We start from the raw sequence: 24,164 nt of genomic DNA on the forward strand, positions 1-24,164 counted from the left end.
TTGTTATACTCATTCCCCAAGGTGAAGGTCATTCATTGCTCATGTGAAAGGTGGTGCAATCCCAGCTTCAACTCTGGCCTCTAGAAAGGAGATGCTTACTTGAGTGGGGTCCTAGGAGAAGATATCTTTGGCTTCTAAGGTATTAGCTCAGGAAAATCTGGAAGTAAATCTTCTGGTTCTGGTTTCCTTTTGAGAGAGTTTTAGCTGCCATCACTGAAACATGATCATCTCCAGGCACCCCCAGAGGTCATTGGCTTAAGTGAGGAGCCTTTCAGGAGACCCCCCCGCCCCCAAGTGTCCTTGCACTGTTGAACACAAGACAACTATTTTGTTAGGATGTCAGCCCAAAGCTTGGCTTAGACATCCTGATTCTACTCTGATGGGAGAAGGCAGAGGCTGAGTGGTTGTCTGAGGCTCAAATGTCAGTGGAACATTTACCATTTCCATGGGTATCTAAGAAATTTTCTTTAAGAACCCAAGACGTTTTCTTCCAATTTTGTCTGTGAATGTATTGCTAAAGTGTACTTTGCTACGTAACAGTATGTAACTGCTGCAGTCATTTTCAGTCCAGGCCCTAGGTCTTCATCCATGCCTCCAGTTTAAGATGCCTTTGAGTATATCTTTAGCAGTGCTTCTCTAAAAGCAGACTTTCCAGCCCTCATCACCTAAAAACAAATAGGTTCTATAGTGTCCAAGGTTATTGGCAACCACTCTGCAGAAACCCTGTGACTAACTCAGCGTTTCTTTTAGTGGAAGTGACTGCATGTTTTAAGATAGTTCTAGGCCACAATGTAGGTTTTACTTCTCGTTGTTAGATTATAGAACAACCAGAGTCTTGGTTTGATTTTAAAAAACAATGCATACTTCAGCCACAATTGTTGTCAGGATGGTCATTTAGCACACCAGTATGAGGCAGTATCAGGGTAATACCATAAGACAGATTCTGAAGACATAGGATATTCGGATATTCCCTTGAAAGAGATTTCCAGGTCATTGACACCTGTAGAAAATCTAGGTAAGCAATGGTTTTCATTGTGGTCTAGTGTTGAAGTAGTGTTCATATTTTGGACTTCTGTTGCAGAGGACTTGCCATTTACTCTGACGTCCTGAGCTGAAAGGCAACCTCTGATACTGAAGGCCAGTCTAATGCAGGCTGTAGTTTTTTTTTTGTTGTTCAAGTAGTAGCTCAAAACTGTGGGCCAGCTTAATCAAATCCTGATAGGGACTGGGTTGAGAGAAGGGTACAGGACCTGCTCAGTTCATGCTTTGACATGATGCCAGGCACCTGAGATTTGAATTACTTAGTTCTGTCTCTTAGAGGGGCAACCACCTTGGAGGCCTCAGAACATCGGCAGGTGGTGTAGACTTCTACCATGGTTTTGATCACGTCTTCGTAGACTAAGGGGAGTTAGGGTTCGGCATAATGGTTAAGGTTTTTACCTCAGAGACACATGGCACACAGTGTGATTCCCACCTTTGAAAGTGAAATTGTCAAGGCTTTAAGTAGCCCACAAGACAGTTAGCCTAGTAATTGTGTGAACCTGTGGAATACTGTCCTCACGCTTTGTAATCACTGTACTGGTAATGTAACCAGAAGCTTCTGGAGTGGCATCCCAGACAATAGTGAAATACTTTAAGCTTGGGATGGAAGAGCCCCCACTGTCCGTGTATGCCAGCGACTGGAGGGGTAATGCCAGAAACCTTTTTAGTGTGAGTACATGATATCATTAACTTCCTTTTATTTACCTGAGGGTGCTTTCCAGTTAATTTGTGCTTTTTCAGCAGGGCATCTACTGAGCTTTAGCTCTTCATTTTATGATTGTTTTTTGTTGACTAAGGTGCATTGGGGACAAAAAGTAACAATGCCCATGTCTCCAGGCAGAAAAAAAAATGCAGTCTCTGTAAGTTTTTGTGTGGAATTTGCTTTCTACAGGTAATGTGTTTATTTTGCTTTGTAACCACTGACATTGTGTTCTGATCAAAAAACTCCTACACATAAAAGTATGAAAAAAAAAAAACAGAAAAATATAGTAAGATGCTCTCTAGTAGAGTACTTAGAGATGGGTCCAACTGTTGGACTGATGATGCCATGAGGAATGTGCTTTGATCATGTCACAAACTGTAGGAAAAGAAAATGGCATGGGCAGATGTCTGTTAGACCACAGAAATGTTGATGTTCTGGTGAGAGGGCTTTCACCCACCTGGAGGGAGAAGAAGTATGGCTAAATGTCAGGCTTTTCCATGGCAGAAGTCCCAAACATGAAGACTAGTACAATGGTGAAAATACTTTAGCTTCTATAATTATGGTAAGTTCTCAGCACAACTGCCTTTTATTAATTATGCCTGCTTACACAGTTGATGTTTTTTTCTAGGGCAGTTGCCAGAGGTATTTTTCTTCCAAAGAGCACCTACTGTAAATGTAGCCCTTCTCTGATTGTATTAAGGGGTAGTTGCTTAATGCACCCCACTAGACCGCTTCTGGGCTGAGACTGAAAAAAGGTCCATATGGATCAGTTTTCTACCCCAGTTATAAATTATTAAATCTGCCTATTGAGAAACTCTTCATAAAAAAGGTAAAAATTATGCTATCTATAAGTCACATTTTTTTTGTACTAGGAGTCCCTGGGTATTTGCATCAGCAACTTAAGCAATATAATTTTGAAAAAGAAAATCCTGGAAAGAGAGGTGTTCAGTCCACACGATATCTAGGATAACGGACAATGACAGTTCTCCCATTAACAGTAGCAGCCTTCAGCTGTGGACTAGTCTGTGCATCTACAACTCAACTCGTCAGTCATTAGATATGTTTCACAGGAGGATTATCTTCTTCCTGAGGGAGTGGTTCCACTTAACCCTTGGATAGGTGGGTGAGAACTGGTATCCACAAGCCACATGACGGAGTTTTCTTAGCTTCCTGCTTTCCAGGGCATACCCTCTTCTCCAGGCAGAAAAAAAGAAAAAACAATTGCAGCGTACTCTACCTATTTTAAGACAGTTGATTTGTATTCAGGATAACAGAGGGTTTCTGTGTAAGAAAGAGAAAAACATTTACTTAAAGCTGCTTCTGGTACAGTGAAGACCTCTGCTTGATTTGTCCAGCTTGAACAGGTGTGTAGGGGTAAAAGAATTCAGAATTCTCAACTTTGCAAGCCCTATGGATAAGATGCATTCCTCATCAGCTTGGATATGAAGAATGCCTATACTTCATTAGCTACAAAGATCACAAGCAGTTCCATCGATTCAGTGTGGGGAAGTTTCATTATCAGTTTACCTCATGTCCTTGTCCTTTGAACTTTCTGCTGTACTTTGTAGTCTGCACCAAATATATGGCTGCAGTGCTCACTCATTTAAAGACTTATTGAGACAAATTGCCTGATTTTGAACCCCTTCACAGCTTCAGACAGTCTTGAGCCTTACAGCGCAATGCCTCCAGGAGTTAGGGTGTTACTGACCAAAGAGAAATCCAACCTATCCACTTTTCTGTGAATGACACTCCATGGAGCCCTTCTGGGCACAAGTAGGGGCAGTAGTTTGAAGTCTTTAGACTTGGGGTTATAGCCGCCCTAAGAATTTTAAGTATTTCCAGACGGTCTGTCTTCCGACACACTTTAACATACGATGTCCCCAAATAGCCTTATTTACTGTCTTGCTTGGGAAATTGAAGCAGTGGAAAGGAAAATACCATTGTCATCATCTACTAAACAAACAAGCACCACCAGACCATTAAATGCAAGAAAAAAAACCTTTACTGAGTGATTTCGTCTTGATTTCAGCTGTTGCTGATTTTATTAACATTGCCATCATTGCTTTCTGTTCTGTATTTAAAACTAGCTGAACAAATATGATGATTCTATCAGTGGCATTCAGACTGTCATGCCTGCAGTTACTTTCTCATGCAGCAATTGTAGCTGTCATGATGGTACAGGGTCCTGTTCCAAGATCTTCGCTTATTTATTTAATCAATGCACTAACCAATCATAATTGCAATTGGTTATGATTTTATATCGGCAATTTTTCCTGTGATAGTCAAAAGGACAGGGTGTTACTTGTTTTATTCAGGCTTCTGTGCAGTATTCTTGTGTTCATTGTGTTTGTATAGAATAATTACTGGTTATAGGCTTTGCATGCTTTGCTCTTGTGATTTTTATTTTTCTTACTTCCAGCTCATGTTTGCTGAACAATCGTATCTCTTAATTTCTAGAACACCTTCTTCTGCTCACTCTGTTAATAACCTCTTACCGTCTAACTTGCTATACAGGTTATAACTATATATCCCCCTACTAACTCCCTCAACACTCTACTACATTCTCCATTAAACAAAATAATCATGTCTCCTTACCTTTTTAGCAGCTCCTACACACACCTGTTTACATTCAAATATGCTCACTCTGTCTGCCCCACATCCACAGCTCAAATATGTTAAACCAGTTACCAAACTCACACACCTATTCCTATTCAGCTCTAATCTGCTCAAGCTAAGTGGTGACATTCATCCTAATCCAGGACCTCTACCTAATAATCAAACTCCTCACACTACAAACTTCACTCACTTGTCAAACACCACTCTTCTTCCTCACAGTAGCTCAGATCTTTTACTGTTATACATGAATCTAAGAAGCATACTTAACAAAAGTCATGAGTTTCATGCAGCTGTCACCCATTACACCCCCAGCTTAGCTATTCTAACAGAAACATGGCTAAAACCCCACATACCAGACAGTGAAATCCTAACTAAGGGTTATGACGTACGTAGACACAACAGAATACATAAAAGAGGCGGTGCCATAGCTACAATATACAAGAAGACTGTCAAACTAGAAAGGCTCCAGTTCAGCCACCCAGAACTACAAAATACAGAAATTCTAATTACCCGCCTTCAACTAAACTCCAACAAATACATTGTTATTGTAGCTGTCTATATTCCCCCAGGTAACAACACTTAAACTGTTGAAGACCTCCTTTGTTGGAGTGCTTCAACTTTTCGATGAGAAACTATAATAATGGGGGATTTCAATATGGATTGGTCCACCTACTCATCAGATAATCCCTCTAATTTTATCAACCTCCATGGTTTCTATTAAATTATACAGTCCCCTACCAGATTTGACAAGCATAGCAAAAAAAAAAAAAAAAAAAAAAAAAAAAAAAAATTCAATACTTGACTGGACACTCACAAACAAACCTTCACTCTGTCACCAATTAGGCTGTCTGCCTGAATGCCTAAGTGATCATCACCTACCTCCTTAGGTAACACATCTATCCTATTAAAAATATTACTTACAAACTTCTCACAACAAAAGGCATTTCTCCCCTGAAGGTTTCAGAGCCATTCTGCAACAATTTGACTGGTCCCCTTTAAAACACCTGCACCTAGACTTGACTGCTGAATATTTTAATGATAAATTCCTCAATATACTAAATAACCAAGCTCCCCTTAAAAGGATCCGTACTAAATCTAAGTACATACCATGGCTTACCAGTGAGACTAGGGAACTCCTAAAACAGAGAGACAGAGCATGGGGACCTATACCATAAGAACAAAAGTCAAAATTCCCTCCTTACATACCATGAATTACACAATGTTGTCAAAAAAAAAAAATCAAAAAAGACAAAACGCTTCACTATACATCCATGCAACAAAAACACCAAAGCAATCCCCAGAGATTATGGTGTACCATTAAACAATTACTTACGCCTGGACAGAGCACAACCCCATCTCCAAATACCACAGATAGTATACCCACACAAATTAATACACACTTTATCAACTGTATTCTCTCCCTAGTATAAAATAATAATGAGACCCCCTATCTATCCTCAATGTACTAGGCAGTTCCCCTCAATTCCTTTACAGTCAAGCCAGTTCAAACTAACATCATCAAAAAATATCTATTCAAACTGAAAACATCCTCCCTCTTAGCTGACCAACTCCCCAATGAATTTCTAAAATTAGTGGCAGACTCCATCTCCTACCCTGTATCTCTCCTAATAAACTGGTCCATTACTGAGCAATATGTTGCCAAACTCTGGAAAGTCTCCTATATCATCCCACTCCACAATGCCGGCACCTCTACAGAATTCTCAAACTACAGGCAGATTGCCATCCTCCCCCTATAGTCAAAATTCTTGAATAATGCATGCACAGACATCTCCTTAACTACCTGCTAGTTAATAATCTCCTGTCTGCATCTCAACATGACTTCAGACCTAAACACAGTACTGCCACTGCTCTTGTCAGCTTTACAGACTCAATCAACCATCTTAGAAATGATAATCAGCTTGTCTCTACCATCTTTCTTGATATGTCTAAGGCCTTTGATACAGTGTCACACTAAAAGCTGCTAAAAGAACTAGTTACTTTAAATCTAACTCAGCCTGCCTTCCTCTGGTTTCTCAGCTACTTAACTGACTGCCAACAGGCAGTTAAGTGACAAACTGAACTGTCCATCCTACTACCAGTCTCAGTAGGAGTACCCAAAGGCTCAATTTTCGGTCCAGTGCTTTTTACCATATTCATCAATAGGCTCAGCACAGCCACCCAGCATGCAGTTATCATTCAACATGCGGATGACTCGTCCCTCATATGCTCAGCTCCCTCCCTACCAGAACTTCTACAAACAACCCAACAATCTTTCCAGGACTTTGAAGAACATCTCTCTGACTCTCAACTCATGCTCAATCCAAATAAAGCGTATGCTCTTCACTAATAGTAAAGCACCTCATAACTATACCCCTTTCACCTTCTATTCAGCAAGTAAAACTAAAATAGAACCTGTCCAGTACACCAAACTCATTGGAGTTATAATAGACAACAAATTTAAATTTGAGAAACACCTCACTCTAGCTATCAGAAAAGTCCACATTAAGCTTGGGTCACTGTACATAGTCAATACTTACCTAACCGATGCCACTAGATGTTCCATAGCAAGGACTCATCTACCCTCCTTTATGCCTCACCAATATTCACTAACCATAGAAAATCTGACTTAAGCTGGAGTCCCGTTATAACAAAATGTGCTACTAACTTACCTCTCACAGATCACATCACTACAGAGCACTTCATAAAATAAATTGGGTCGAACTACCTGATCTCCTGTTTCTCGAGCAACTAACATTCATTCATTGTATCTTGCATCATCCAGACTACTGTCCATCACTTAAGATCTTAGTTCAGCCCTACTCAGACAACAGAACACTAAGATCCTCCCACAAATTTCTACTTACAGTAACTAAACCTAATAACAGTCATGGCAATTCTCTGTTCTCCTACCAGATATCCAAGTCCTGGAATTCCATACCTCAAATGATACTAAACACTAGCAATACTTTCAAATTTAAAACACTGCGTAAGGAGCACTCAGCTCACACTTGGCTCTGCTCCTGACTAACCCAAGCTGATCTTTTCTGTCCATCCCTTTCTTTCAACCATAGTTAACTTTTTTCTTTCTATATTCTAAGCTGCTTTTTTCACTGCCCACCAAATTTCAAATTCTTCTCTACCTAGTGCTAATTTACTACTCCTTTAATCACTTTATACCCATCTCAAGTCTTTTATATGCATCATCTTTCCCTCATCTGCTCACCTCCACACTGCCTTGCTGTCAATGTTTTAAGTATATGTGCCATTGACATATCCTTTAATTTTTTCTTGCCTTCTATAAAATATATATTTTTTATAATATTTTTCTCCTATACCATTACATTTCACTTACACATCTACAATTTCCCTATGATGGTACAATCCACTTTTGTCAGAATGCTAATTAGCAATTGTTTTTTCTAATCAAAATATTATTACTATGTATTGTATGTTTTGTTAGACATCACTTTAATTTTGTCTATTAGTTGTTTAGCTTACTTACTGCCTGTATTTCTTGTATTATCCTGTAATCTGTTTTCTTGTATTGTATTGAAAAATTATGTGCTTCTGACATTGTATTATAATATTGTGTTTCTGGTATTGTATTGCATGAATTTGCATGTAACATTTTTTATAAAGGAGCTCTTCTCCCCGAGCATCCACTGAAAATGGGCCTCTGACCCAGTTGGACATCCACAGTTAACAAATGGAAAATAAACTGAATCTCTGAATGGTGAAGTCCATACTACTAATTTACAGCGATGTGTGGAGCATTTTTAATTTCTCACTGAATATTTGAATATAATTTAACTTGCTAAGCATTTGAAGCTGTGCTGTTTAACTATGGTATGTAATGTTAAGGATGAACCAGTCTAGAAGACTGAATGGAAGTATGAAGGGGGAAAAAAAAGCTGCAGTAGCCTGGGGCTATAGACAGGTTGTGGCAGTTGTTGCTGTATGTTTCACTAGGTATGAAAAACAATTCTGTTTAATCTAGTGTCTGATTATCAGTGAATTTTTGCAGGCATTTTTTTCTTTTATTTTAGAGATGCCATAATGCTAATGTCCTCTTCTGAACAGTTGTGTATCAAAAATGGGCTGATCGAACACCTGTTCTAGTGGTCTTAATTATCCTGACAGCAAAACTCTTCGTGCATTCTACTTGAGTAGACTGAAATTGGCCAACATGGGGAAATTTGCCCTTTTCCCCACTGTACTGCGATCCCGGAGTTGGTATATATAGTTGGGGTTGGGGGTGCAAACCGCCCCCCCCCCCACTTGGGTGGGTTTGATGTACTGGGGTATGTGTTTAGCTTTAGTGCCTCCATACCTTGTTAAAGTTTCTGGTGATATGAACATTCAGTAAATTCAGGTTTCACTGATTTCATCTTGAGAAAGTGAGTTTCGGTAATGTGGAATTTTGTTCTACTGAAGTAGACCCATGTGTGTGTGTGTGTGTGTGTGTGTGTGTGTGTGTAATATATGTATACACACACACAGAAAATATATAAAACACACCTTTATTGAATTATCACTTCAGACATTGGCAAACATATATTTATATAAAAGAAAACAAACCACATTAACATGTTCCCAGTTACATACATTATGATTCACAAATGTTCTTTTGTATAGTTTTCATCAGTGCAGTATTACATTGCTCAATCCCTGCCTTTCCTTAAACCTCACTCCTCCTCCAAAACATTAATCTGCATGTATTGTTCTTACAATTTCCATTTTGCCTATGTAATTTGCTCCTACCCTTTTCTAAAGATCTCACTTCTGGTTCTTTTATCTTTGTTACAGTATTCAGTACTTCACATACATTTTGTTTAGATTTTGATTTCCATGTTCTAGTAATTTTTTTAGGCAGCCACTAGAATTAAACTTGATAAGGTATTGCTATATCTAGGCAGTTCAGATCCTATATCCCAGCTCAAAAAATCCTTACTTACACCTATTTTCTCACTAAATATTTCTGACAGAGAACACTGTAGGGGATTTTTAAAGTCTCAAATAAAAATAAAAAGAGAGTGTGCACTAGTGTAAAACAGTTGCAGCAAAGTCTTAAAATTCTACCAAACAGTTGTTGTAGTGGTACATAAAATCAGTGAAGTAAAACCATCCGTTGAGTAAATATCCAATGCAGAAATTAAGGTAAGCACTTAGGACTTTGCTGCACCTGTTTTCTGTTAAATTGCTGAGTGAACTTTTGGTCTGGTTTGTGTTTCTGGGTGCTTGAGTCAGAGTACTTTTGTGTTACTAGTGGATTTTTAAAGTCTGCCAACTCATTATACTCCCAAAACGGATGTTGCGAGTTACCTCGTTCTTCCCCATCACACTTCCAACATTTCCCCATTTACCTGAAGAAAAATTCATTAGGGTGTGCTTGGGGTATAAAAGTAACTATGCAAACACTTCCAAGCAAAAACTTAAATCTTCTAAACTTTGTAGCATATCTGGGAGCCATACATATGTAATCCTATTGTTGGGTTATGAATTGCTTATCCAGTTTGTCTTACCAGTGTTTTCTGACCTTTTCTCATTGGCTCCTATAGTTATTCTATATTTTATATGCCCTACTAATCATCCCTTGTTTTTTAACAGCAGCTTCTGTTCTAGATTCAACTTAACACTCTACCAGAGCAGATTTTTCACTTAGAATTCCCCATGCCTTTCTGTTTACCTATACTCTGATATCAACCCCTGATAGGAAAGGCAACCTCTAGCTTGCAGTCCATATGTCTTATTGGATTCTCCCCAGTCTATTATATTTTTCTCTTGGTCATTTGCTTTCGATACCTTGGTTCTTTTGCTAATTTTCTGCAGTAAATACCAGCCCACTTTTGTCTATTTGCTACACCTCTAATGGCAGCCTTCCCTATTAGCAAAAATGTCCTTTCTCCAGTCTCATGTTGGCGTAGTTCTTAGAATATTTTCTGCTACTTTATGAATATAATATTCTGTGTTCTTCTTAAGTATCTGCATCCAAAATCCCACTTTTTTCTTGTTTCTTGAATTTCCATCCTGCTTCATCATCATCACTTTCCACTTTAATTATAGCTTTCTTCTTTTGTTACATATATTAGCCTTAACTGTTTACCTCAGAAATATATCAACTCATTTAATCTTAAATCACCTTGTTCTATTGGAAGGATCAGTTTACCCCACTTGACCTTTGTCCCCTTCCCCGATAAAATCCTTCATCTCTTAATTATCGTCCACAGCTTCTTCTCTGGTTGATAAAATATGCCTGATTTGTATTTAAAACTAAAGGAAATAAAACATTTTCACTTCTTGTATCCTGCTGTCCATATCCATAAACAAGACCTTCCAGTTTCTCAGTTTTTGTATTATCCTTTGTTTAGTCTTTTCCCACATGTCCTTCCTTAGCTGTTTTAATAGAATCCTTTTTAATCGATACTCATAAAAACTTCATTTTATCATGTCCCCATAAATATGGGTATTGCTGAAACAGTTCATGTGTGGATACATAGTTTACAGTTATAGCCCTTGTTTTATCTTCATTCATTTTATATCCCTAAAACACCTGAAACGGTCTCAATATGTTCCACAACACTGATATGGCCTTTTTTTTTTTTTTTTTTTTTTTTTTTTAAAGGTACAAAATATCATCTGCAAGTAAAGCTAACTTTTATTGATTATCATACCAGTTATATCCTTGAATTTCTTAGTCCCTTAATTTCTTTGCCAATAGCTCTAAATATAACGCAAAAAACATATGGGAAAGAGGACACTGTTACCTGGTTCCTCTGTTCAGACACAAGTTATCTGAGAGAAACCCTCCCACTTAAATTTGGCCTCTAATACCACATATATTTTCCTAATTAAACTTATTGTATCAGGGAATGCAAATGTTTCCATTTCTTTACTTGTAAAATCCCAGCTTACTCTGTTGAATGTTTTGTCTTCATCAAAACCCACCAAAAACTGCGGTGTTTGCCTACATTCTGCTTCCCTCTGATTGTTATTTTTCTATTAATGTCAAATGTTTGTCTCCCCTCCACAAAACCACATTGATCCATATTTATCAGTTTTGGCAGCTTTCCTCCAGGATGTTTCTGTTTTCCCCTCCTTTTAAAATACGGTTAAACATAGCCTTCCAGATCTTTATCACTTTTTTATCTCAAAGCTTCCAAACCTGCACAGGAATGCCATCTATTCATTGAAACTTTCCTGCAGATTAATTATACATTACCATTTTATATAGTATTCTCCTGTCTCAATTGTTGGGCCTCACATACCTCTAACCTTGGCATACTAAAGTATTCCATAAATATTTCCATTTATGTTGTTTCTTGGTTTCCCCATTCTCTATTTTATACAGATTTTCATAAAATTTCTGAAATAACCTCTAATACCTCTATAGTATATCTGGTTATTTTTCATGTTATAGGCTCCCTAAGCTTGCCGGCAGATGTCCTTCAAGAATGCAACTGCAGTCATAACATGTGGGTTGTCCTGCCTCAGGCAGCCCTCGGTCGGCCGGATTCCAAAGTCTGGGTCCGACGTCGGCTGATGTCGCATTTCTCTCCGACGTCAGAGCGGCTGGAGTACATAAGCATCAGCCAACGCCATTTTCTTCAGTCTTTCTTGCCGCGCGGTGCCCGAAGCAGAAGCAGTTCGCAAGTGCCGGTCAGTCAGCTCCTGTATTCTTTGATACCGAAGTCATCAAAAAAGCGAAAAGACCGGGACCGACATCTTCGGCCCGCGTCTACCACCGACTCCACGCCAAAACCTAGCGCGAGTGCTCTGGTTCCCTCTGAGACGGTCTCTCCACCGCTCCGAACCGAAGATACCGCATTACCGACGACTCCTATTCCGGACATCACTCCGACGCCAGTTATCGATTTTCCTCCGGATACCGAAACCGAGGAAATGCCCGAAACCATTGCTGTAGACAAGGTCACTCCTGCACGTGGAGCTGCCAGGCCTCCTATGGCCATGTCTATTAAGGCCTACACTAGGGCTAAGGCAGCCAGCAAAACAAAGCATATTACTTCTAAACCCTTACCTCAGCCTACTCCAGAGACACAAATTATGTCCATGGCTGCTGATTTAATTTCCATGATTAGAGGTTCACAGGCCCATCCTGAGAGAGGATCCCAGCCTCCTTCTGATAAAAGGCCCAGGGTTGAACCCTCTGAACCTATTCCTTCAGATGAAGACTCTGAGGGCTCTGTCCACTCTGATAGCCAGGAAGAGCTCTTCCAGACCTATGAGGACTCGGATGCAGAAGATTCCATCCCCTCGGCCTCCCCTCCTGAGGATATTTCCTTTGGGGAAGTTTTGCACACCATGAGGGAACATTTCAAGTGGCAAGGTCAGGAATATTCTGATTCTAGGAAACGCCTGAGGACTTTCCTTAAGAAGCCCCAGCACAGGCCCTTAGCTATTCCTCCTGTACTTGATGTTCTGGATGATCTTTATTCTGACTCTAGTGCTACCCCTGATTCTCTTCCTCCTGCTCCAGCCAAGCCAGACAGGTATTACAGGGTCCCAGAAACTCATTCCCATTTATTCAGGGCCCATGCTGCTGATTTGGAAACTATTTCACAGGGGCCTAAAGGAGTTTCAGCCTTCACCTCTAAAAATCCATTGCCCTCCAACAGGGAGGCCAGGTCATTAGAGAGATGGGGTAAAAAGGTTTACACTTCCACTACCTTATCTATGAGAGCTTTAAATTGCCTTTTTCATATGTTACAATATCAGGATTACCTTTTAGAAGATTTACAAAAAACTTTAGCCACTCCTGATCCTTTAGACAGGAAGACTTTGCAGGAAGCTGTACATAACACTCAGCAAGTAAGCAATCACTTCCTGCAGTGTGGATATGATGCACTGGAAGCTTCATGTAGGGCAGCTATGACAGGGGCAGTCATTCGTAGACATGCTTGGTTAAAAGATCAACCTCTACCAGATCATGTAAAAGCAAAACTGCTGGATGCACCTTTGGAAAAGAACAAGCTTTTTGGTGCAAATGCTAAGGATGTGTTAAAGACCATCGAAGAGAAAGCAAAATCAGTTCAGACGGTGAAAGATTTCTTACAAGTTCAACCCCCCAGATTCAGTAGGAATTGGCCTTCTAAAACTGGTCCTTTCCTAATACAGAAAAGTTTCAAAGGGGTAAGAACAGACGTGGCCGAGGAAGAGGCCAATACAGAGGCCCTTACAGGGGACGACAATGGCAGCCAGGAAACCAAAGAAGTGACGCAGGGGTTTCACCTGCCCCACAACCAATATCTCAATGACTTTCCACTACTACCGCCTACCAGGGAACAAATAGAAGCTCCCTTGGGCGGGAAATTATCTCTATTTGCAGAAAATTGGCACAGACTGACAAAGGACAAATGGATTTTGGACATTATAGACCGATGGTACAGGTTTCATTTTCATACCTTACCAAGAAAACAAGGCATGCCAAACCTACCACAAAACCAGAGGGCAGAGGCTATCAAGCAAATCACTCTGCTGACTCGGATGAAAGCAATAGAAAGAGTTCCACAACAAGAACAAGACCAGGGGTTGTACTCAAGACTGTTCCTTGTTCCAAGAAAAGAATCTCAATGGAGGCCAATACTGGACTTGTCCGCATTAAACACCTTTCTCATAGTACCAAAGTTCAAAATGCTGACTCTACAGCAACTCCTTCCCATGCTGGGCAAGGGGTCTTGGCTGATTACTCTGGACCTCAAGGAGGCATACCTGCATGTCCCTATCAGACACAGCTGCAGAAGATAGATGCAAGAGTGAGAGCAAACACCACGAGGAATACCTTTAAAGTGATTTCAGTCTCTCCAACGTGAAAAAGTTCCAGTAGACAATACCATAAAAACGAAAACCGTTTATTATAAAATGTAGAATAAGCGCTTTCACGTAGTACAAGCTACGCTTCATCAGATACAATCACATAAATTCACTCACTCTTAAATACAAAATATTTTGGCGGGCTCATTAGTATAATTGTTAACCTATGCATCAATTGATCAAACACATTAAATAATTAGTGTTGCATTGAAAACGCTCCATTGTAGCTTAGTAACAGAGCACAACCTTAACTCATGTTTGCAATGCCTAAAAAACGCTTCATCCCAAAACAACGAAACATAAATGTTTAGAAATAAATAATTCACATTACTCAATGAACACAACATCCTACCACATTAATAAACCCCTGCGGGCAATTCAACATTCAAAAATAACAAATACGCATAAGAAATACGCATAAAAAATAGTATATTTACAATTCTTTAAGAGTCCCTAATGTTCCGATCAGCTGAATATAGTATCTATCAAATTTCTACTGAGGATCTTACCGGCTTATTTACAAATGAAGCATCAGCTTATAATATAGCCTCGGTCCATAGGAAACTTCAGTGATTGGGTTTATTGTACGCAAAAACTCAATACCAAGACTCTAATCATACAGTTGGCAGCATACTGTTTGCCAGCATCAGTGTGCGTCGAACACTGACCTGCATGTAGAAGTATGCTTCTGGGTCCTAATGTTCGTTTTACTGTAGTGAGTAACAATCTCACTCAATAGTGGATCCCAGAGTCTATTTGATATAATATCATAGATAAAAAAGCGTACAAACGCTCGGGATCTCGGGTAGAATGTGTACGGAGATCAAGAAGAAAAAGGACATAATAAAGGAAACATAATAAAATCTTGAATAAAAAATTTTTTAAATATGCTGACTATCTGACTATTTAGTATAGACAACTCATAAATGCTGTCATATCCCTCCATATGATTCAAGATTAATGAAGTTAATGAAAAGTCCATATAATAAGGGTAAAATTACATCTATAAAAATTACATCTATAAAAAATTGCATCTATAAAAAATAAACCTAAATATAGCAGGTAACATGACCCAATAAAAAAAACAAAATAGACTCTAACTAAACAAAGGGTAGCTTAAAAACATATATTTATACCAATATTCATGATGTGCAAAAAACATAACAAACCTGTAAGGTATTGTCATCTGTTAACAATAAGTTTGGATGTTGGCAGGTATACCAGAATGGGGAGCAGTAAGAATATAACTGGCTGGTTGCTCAAAAAACTACTTTCTCCCAACTAATATGGGTTTCAACGAGACACAGCTGTTTAACCCTGGTGATAGATGTGCTGCTAATTTCAAGATCCAGTGAAGTTCAGCTTTCGCTAGATCATTGCTAATGTCACCCCCTCTTACCTTCTTAGTTACTATTTGTAGGACTCTAAAGGTGAATGAATGCATGTGATATTCTTTCACATGCCTAGCTAATGCATTAGTTTCATCCAGTCTGGTGATGTCATACTGGTGATCATAAATGCGATCCCTCAGTCTCCTTTTGGTTAGACCTACATAGAATGCTGTACAGAGGGAGCAGGTGGCTAAATACACCACATTTTTTGTATTACAATTGGCATAATGGCTGGGTCTAAAAATGTAGTCCATGTGGGGATGTTGAAATATTTGTGTCTTATTAAGGTAGTTGCACCTAGGGCAATTAAGACAAGGATATGTACCCTTACTCACTATGTCTCCAAGTAATAACATACTGGGTTGCGTCACATTTGTGACCTGCTTATCATTACAAAGTAACATCTTTAGATTCTCACTGTTCTTATAGCAGAATCTCGGTGTCACTCCTACAACATCTCTAACTTGTTCATTCACAGTTAAGACATTCCAGTTCTTTCTTATAACTTGTCTAATCCTTTCCACATCACTAGTATACTTAGTGACATAGTCCATTCTGTGACTATTAGATTTGTAGTATCCACTGTTACCCATGTTGGTTAGTTTGTTGTGCAGCCCTGCTTCACCCTTGGTTACAGGTTGTATCTCCCCAATGATTTCTTGTCTTATTCTCCTAACCATATCCATATTATAGCCTCTAGCTTTAAATAGAGACTCCATCTTACTCGCTTCATTCATCATGTCACATCTGTTCTTACAGAGTCTGGAAATCCTTATGAACTGGCTTCTCACTATGCCTGGGAAAGTATGTGGTGGATGCATGCTATCTGACGCCAGTATGGCATTCCTCCATACTGTCTTCCTATAGAGTGTAGATGTAACTGTCCCTTCATCAGTCAGTCTCAGTGTAACATCTAAAAAATTGATCTGTTGATGTGAGCATTCCATAGTAAATCTTAGGAAGTCCGTGGTGGTTTCCAGGTATCCTAAGAAACTGGCAAAACTCTCAAAACTCTCAGCCGTACCTTCCCACACTATTACTATGTCATCTACAAACCGTCGATAATATTTTATACTTTTGTATGACTCATGTGGAAACAGAAATAACTTCTCCCACCAATACACCACTAAATTGGCGTAAGTATTGGCACAGGGAGTGCCCATGGCCACTCCCCATGCCTGTAGGAAGTATCTATCTCCAAACAAAAAGACATTGTTATGAAGAACTATATCTAATAACTGACAGATCAGTATGACCCTGTCATTAGAAAAAGTTGTTTCTTTGTGTAACAATTCCCTGATGTATTGTATACCAACTTCATTGGGGATGGAAGTGAACAACTTCTCTACGTCCATAGTAATCAAGAGGTATTGAGTCTTGGCCATGTCCAAACTTAAATCATTAAGACTCTCTAGAAGATGGTAAGTATCTTTTAGGATGGTACAACTGTTGTCAACAACAGGTCGTAGAACATGATCCAGGAAGGTGGATATGTGTGAAGTTACCCAACCTTCCCCTGACACTATAGGTCTCATTGGTATCGGCCATACCTCTTTATGGATTTTGGGAAGCCCTTTCACTATCGGTATGACTGGGTGAGATTTCAGAAAATACTCATATAATTCCATACTGATCTGTCTACATAACAACAAGTCATAGATATTATCATTTACTGTTTGGATAATAGTGGACACTTGTTCAACAGATACACTCACATAGGTCTTAGTGTCAGATAGCAACACATCCATACATTTCACATATTCGTCAGTGTCCATAACCACAACTCCCCCCCCCTTTATCAGCAGGTTTCACTATTATACTTTTCTCATTCTTTAATCTAGCTAAAGCAAGATTTTCATTAACATTGAGATTATGAAACCTTCCTTTCTTAATTGTCCTATCTGAGAACAGTACATAGAAGTCCTTTTCACATAAGTCCAGGAAACATTCCACCATTGGATGTGGTGGTGGCATGAAAGTACTTTTATTCCTGAAGGGGAATGGAAGTCTATTGGTACTGTCATTATCTGTGTCTTTAGGAAAAAGCAGCTTCAAGCAAACACGCCTGCAGAACATTCTCAAATCAATCAAAGTTTCCTCTAAGGTGGATCGAGCTGCTGGAACAAAAGTGAGCCCTCTGTCAAGAAGGCTAAGCAAGTTACTGTCAAGGCTAGTACTTGAAAAATTATAGACCAAAGAAGTCAGTACCTGGTCTTTCTGCTGGGTCCATTCCTTTCCTCCGAATACTTGCGTTTCCTTGGCCCCCTGTCGTTGGACCAACCCCTTTGTTGTTGAACTGGTTTCTTTCGGTATGGTAAAAAAGGGGGGGAGGGGGCTCCCAAAGTGTTGTTAGTTTTCGGTATGGCTCCTGGATTGCGGTGTCCCTGTAGAGCTTCCTGGTTAGGAGGAGGTGTACCTGTATTAGGCATATCAATAGGATCCAGGCTGCTGACCCTGGTATAAGACACATCAGCCTGTATATTGGAGAAAGTATTACTGGCTGTCATGGACAACGTATTCGAAGCTCCAGTTTCTTTCCCTATGGCATTAGTGTTCTTGGCATGTGGTGGAAATATGGGACGGTCCTCCTGTCCCCTTGGCCAAACGAACACATGGCCATTCTGGAAATCCAGAAAATCCCTCCTTAACTTACGTTGTTTGGTTTTGCCCAGTCTGTCACTGAAAGACTTCACTTGTGCGAAGACCGAACAAAGCTTATCTCTGCAATAGTCAGAGGTAAAACATTCTGTTAACCTCTTGTAGGCCATATCATTTTTATTGCGAAGCTCAGTTTCTAATGGTAGAAAATATTTCAGTAATAATTTCACATAGTCAAAACCTAGGTTGATGTTCAGGTCTTGCCATTGTTTAAGCAAAGAAGGATGGGAGTCCCCATAGGTAGGCATGCAGAAAACCCGCATGCCTCTGGGGACTACCTTATAGAACAAACATGCCTCTAGATGTAGTCTCTGCCATAGATATCTATGCATCTGGTAGAGATTATCCTCCAATATTCTCAGTTGTTCATGAAATTCCTTAAGGTTCTCACCAGTTTCCACAGGTTGTCCTATGTCTGTAGCTTCATTAAGGTCCAGCGACAATAAAGGGTTCGACTCTAGTGTAAATATACCAGTCCAAAGGCGGGTCGTATCCCTCGGCTCTGGAACAGAAGCAATGACACCATTCAGACTGTCCATCGTGTGCGTTGAGTTGTGTTCAAAAAAGGAGGATGATACAATACAAACGAAGAGCACAACTCTCTGCTAAAGGCGCTCTCACCAAAACCAAACAGTAAAATAGATGCAAGAGTGAGAGCAAACACCACGAGGAATACCTTTAAAGTGATTTCAGTCTCTCCAACGTGAAAAAGTTCCAGTAGACAATACCATAAAAACGAAAACCGTTTATTATAAAATGTAGAATAAGCGCTTTCACGTAGTACAAGCTACGCTTCATCAGATACAATCACATAAATTCACTCACTCTTAAATACAAAATATTTTGGCGGGCTCATTAGTATAATTGTTAACCTATGCATCAATTGATCAAACACATTAAATAATTAGTGTTGCATTGAAAACGCTCCATTGTAGCTTAGTAACAGAGCACAACCTTAACTCATGTTTGCAATGCCTAAAAAACGCTTCATCCCAAAACAACGAAACATAAATGTTTAGAAATAAATAATTCACATTACTCAATGAACACAACATCCTACCACATTAATAAACCCCTGCGGGCAATTCAACATTCAAAAATAACAAATACGCATAAGAAATACGCATAAAAAATAGTATATTTACAATTCTTTAAGAGTCCCTAATGTTCCGATCAGCGGAATATAGTATCTATCAAATGATGAAAGCAATAGAAAGAGTTCCACAACAAGAACAAGACCAGGGGTTTTACTCAAGACTGTTCCTTGTTCCAAGAAAAGAATCTCAATGGAGACCAATACTGGACTTGTCCGCATTAAACACCTTTCTCATAGTACCAAAGTTCAAAATGCTGACTCTACAGCAACTCCTTCCCATGCTGGGCAAGGGGTCTTGGCTGATTACTCTGGACCTCAAGGAGGCATACCTGCATGTCCCTATCAGACACAGCTGCAGAAGATACCTCAGATTTCTTGCAGGACCAGAGCATTATCAATTCTCAGCATTGCCATTTGGCTTATCTACTGCACCCAGAGTATTCACAAAATGCCTGGCTTCAGTAATTGCTCATTGCAGGCTCCAGGGGATACAAATTTACCCGTACCTGGACGACTGCCTCATACAAGCGGACGACAAATTGATGTTGACAAAAAACCTGGATTATGTCATACGATTACTTCAAGCTCTGGGATACACAGTCAACTTCCAAAAGTCAAGACTGCAGCCATCCCAGCAAATAATCTTCTTAGGAGCCAAACTAGACACAGCCTGTCAGATGGCGTACCTGACAGAAGACAAGCAAGGGAAGTTAACTCATTACTTCAAAGGTTTAGCAAAACTCACCCAGATGACTGCAAGGAGATTCCTACAGGCCCTGGGTTACATGGCATCTTGCATTCTCCTGGTTCCATTAGCAAGACTACACATGAGAAAGCTTCAATGGTACCTAAAAAGCATTTGGTCTCAACACAGCAACAACTTGGAGGCAATCATACCGCTCATCCTATGCCTACAAAAGGAATTCCTATGGTGGGCCTCGGTGAGCCAGGCAAACACAGGTATGTCATTCAAAAAACCACAGATAACACAGACCATGACCACAGACGCCTCAGACCTTGGATGAGGGGCACACATGGATGGCAGGTGTATACAAGGACAATGGTCTCCAAAGGAAACACATCTGCATATAAACCAAAAGGAAATGCTGGCAGTAATGCATGCCATCGAGGCTTTTCAACACCAACTCCAGCAGGGCCATTTACTGATACGGACAGACAACACCACTGTGATGTGGTACATAAACAAGCAAGGGGGCACCCACTCTTACCCCCTTTGCAGACTGACAATACATCTTTGGGAGAAATCACTGAGTCTAAACATCCAGTTACAATCCCAGTTTGTTCCAGGAAAAGACAATGTGTTGGCGGACAGCCTGAGCAGGAATTTCACAGACCCACACGAGTGGAGGTTACATCCGAAGGCCTTCAGACAACTCACTTCGACATGGGGCAAGCCAGAAGTGGACCTATTTGCCTCTCATCTCAACCATCTTCTACCAAAATTCTGCACAAGGACATACCATCCAAAAGCTTGGAAAATAGATGCCCTCTCAATCAACTGGACCTCACTAACAATCTATGCATTCCCACCTCTGCCACTGATGACCTCAGTATTACTGAAGATCAAAGCAGAGAGACCCAAGGGAATCATAATAGCTCCGGACTGGCCAAGACAACACTGGTACCCACTACTACGGAGCATATGTCACACCAGGAGGTGGGCCCTTCCCCAATGGCCTCTACTTCTGACTCAACACAACTTCGAAACAGAGCATCCAAATCTACAGACACTGCAGCTAACAGCCTGGGAGATCCCATAAATAGCTTCAGCCTATCTCTCTCCAAGGAAGTTCAGCGGATACTAACAGAGGCTCGAAGACCATCCACCAGAAAGGTTTACTTAGCAAAGTGGAAAAGATTCAGCAATTGGAATACCAGCAAGGGACATGATGCATCATTGTTGAACATCCCACTCATCTTGGAATATTTGGCAGATATGTTAAAGAACGGCCTCTCATATTCCTCCATAAAGATACATGCATCTGCTATTTCAGCTAGATACAACACTGATCCTCCTGTTTTTTCACACCCCTTACTAAGGCAATTCCTCAGGGGAATCAAGAACATTAAGCCACCAAGAAAGGCCCCAGTGCCAGCCTGGGACCTCAATTTTGTCCTAGAAAAACTGACTCTACCTCCATTTGAGCCAGCAGCTTCAGTTGACTTGCAATTCCTCTCTTGGAAAACAGCTTTCCTGTTGGCAATTACATCAGCAAGAAGGGTTTCGGAGCTACAGGCCCTAATGGCAATTCCACCCTTTATTATTTTTCACAGAGACAGGGTTTCATTAAGGACCAACCCTACTTTCATGCCAAAGGTGGTATCTAGGGTTTCTTTAAATCAAGCAATTCATCTGCCTGCTTTCTTCCCCAATCCTGAGAACAAGGGGGAAAGACTGTTGCATACCTTGGACATTCACAGACAACTTCGTTACTACCTGGACACAACCAAGGCCAGTAGGAAGTCTGAATAACTTTTTGTAGCTTACGCCCCTGCAGTCCAAGGAAAAGCGATTTCAAAACAGACTGTTTCAAAATGGATTGGACATTGCATCAGATTCTGTTATTCCTTTCATGGAAAGGCTGTTCCAGCCAATGTCAGACCATATTCCACCAGAGCTACAGCCACCTCTACAGCATTCTTAAGAGGGGTGCCTACTAAGGACATTCTAGAAGCTGCTACATGGAGCTCCATGCATACATTCTCCAAACACTACAATCTCCCTCTATACTCCAGATCCAGAGCAGGCTTTGCTTCGGCAGTCCTGCAGGGTTTGATTGCCACACCATCCTTTTCCTAGAGCATTCCTCCTCCCCCAGCTAAGCTATGGTATTCTACCCACATGTTATGACTGCAGTTGCATTCTTGAAGGACATAGTACAGTTTTGTACCTACCATAAATGTAGATGTCCGATAGACATGCAACTGCAGTCGGATTTTCCCTCCCTCCATACCCCTCTATGCCTAGGGTCCACTCCTATCCCTGTTTCTCTTAGCTGGGGATATCTGTTATGGTGTATTTGTTTTATTGCTCATTTATTTGTTTGGAATCCTGTTTTTGTCTTCCAATTTGATTACAGCCTTCCTTGGAGGGCACCTGGCATCTGGGGCAAGAAACACTGAAGAAAATGGCGTCGGCTGATGCTTATGTACTCCAGCCGCTCTGACGTCGGAGAGAAATGCGACATCAGCCGACGTCGGACCCAGACTTTGGAATCCGGCCGACCGAGGGCTGCCTGAGGCAGGACAAACCCACATGTTATGACTGCAGTTGCATGTCTATCGGACATCTACATTTATGGTAGGTACAAAACTGTACTTTTTCTATTCTCTGTTGCCTAAGTGGCTGTGCTAAAAGTTTTTGTGTTCTGCAGTTATCAAAAAAAAAAAAAAACAGCAGTCTTCTAAACTCATGCAAGTTATCCAGATACTCCTTAATGTTTTCATTAGCACTCTGCAGTTTTGCCTCTTCTTATTATTTGAGATTCCTTTTATTCTGCAATACTTTAACTTTTGTCAGAGCCTCTATGTAATTTCTATTGCTTCTTAACTATATATTTTTTTATTTCAACCACATTTTATAAGCTCCATTTTCATTTTATCCCTGACACTAGTTATAATTTCTGAAGATATTTCTTCCGTAATTACTCTCAAATAATTTCCACTACCCATTCCTTAAATTCTTCTCTTTTTAAGTGGGAAAGTGCCAGTGTCTTATTTTTATTTGATTACCATGCAGTTTGTCTTAGTTTTTATCAGTGCACGATCAGAAATATTTATTGAATGTGTGTCGAAGCTTTCAATTAAATGCACATGTTCTTGTAAAATATCTAGTCTAGCCCAGTTATTGTACCTTGGGAAATATGTAAATTCTGTCTGAGTTCATACTATTGAATTCACATCTTTTTCTATACCAAATAATTTCATAAATTTCTTCAGAAATCTACCGTTTTGTTATATTGTCTCGTCTAGGTCTTCCAATATATCCTCACTATTGCAAATCAAACTCTAGTCCTCACCTTCAAATAATACTCCCTTTTGGAAACTGATTATTTTTCCTAAAATGTTCTTAAGCTCCATAATAGCAGTTTTCAGTATAACATCAATGTGTGCCATTGTAATCCTCCTCCCTTGCTCATAACCCCTTACTACCACAAATCTACCATTTTTGTCTTTTTCCCCTCATCTGTCACTGTTGGAATCCCTTTAGCAATTAGTATAATTACTCCCCTTTTCCTCTGTCCCTGATATTCTGCTGAATATCCATTCTGAAATTCTGTCTTTGTTAAATTCACATGCTCATTTATTTCCAAGTCTGTCTTCTACAGCATTGCTGTTTGCAGTCTGCATTTCTTAGTATAATTCAATACTATTTATACCTGAAAGGCCATTCATGTTCTAGGCTAATATGGGCAGCATAGCCATCTGATAAAAACTATTGTTCCCTCCTGTTATACATGACAGTTTTTTGAATGTGTATTCCCAGCTTTTGTGTTACATGCCTGTACTAATGTTTGGCAGGCTGATCTTTTGCATAGTTGTTTTTTCTCATCTCCATTTGAACTTGTTACAGTTTTCAAGACGTTTTGTGTTAATGAAAACCCACAAAAAAAAAAAATAAAATAAAACTAAATACAAAACACCCCATCCCGTATTAACCTGGAACAAGCATGCAAAACTATGTACATTTTCAAAACATGAAGTGTAACATTCCTGAAGGGAACAATTGCCCCAAATTGATGGCTGCACCTACAGGCATTATCTAACCTACAATTAAGGTTACCAATGCTAAAATCACATGTACAGCCTG

The 24,164-nt window shown here is 39.9% G+C and overlaps 1 protein-coding gene across 2 annotated transcripts in view; it reads left to right on the forward strand.

The window, feature by feature from the left end:
* The window catches only part of ALS2 (alsin Rho guanine nucleotide exchange factor ALS2), a 2,167,716-nt gene that overhangs the window by 958,974 nt on the left and 1,184,578 nt on the right, over positions 1-24,164 (forward strand). The gene's annotated exons all lie outside the window — the stretch shown is intronic.

This window comes from Protopterus annectens, chromosome 6.part0 (assembly GCF_019279795.1).
Source record: "Protopterus annectens isolate FY-2018-M chromosome 6.part0, PAN1.0, whole genome shotgun sequence".
NCBI lineage: Eukaryota > Metazoa > Chordata > Ceratodontiformes > Protopteridae > Protopterus > Protopterus annectens.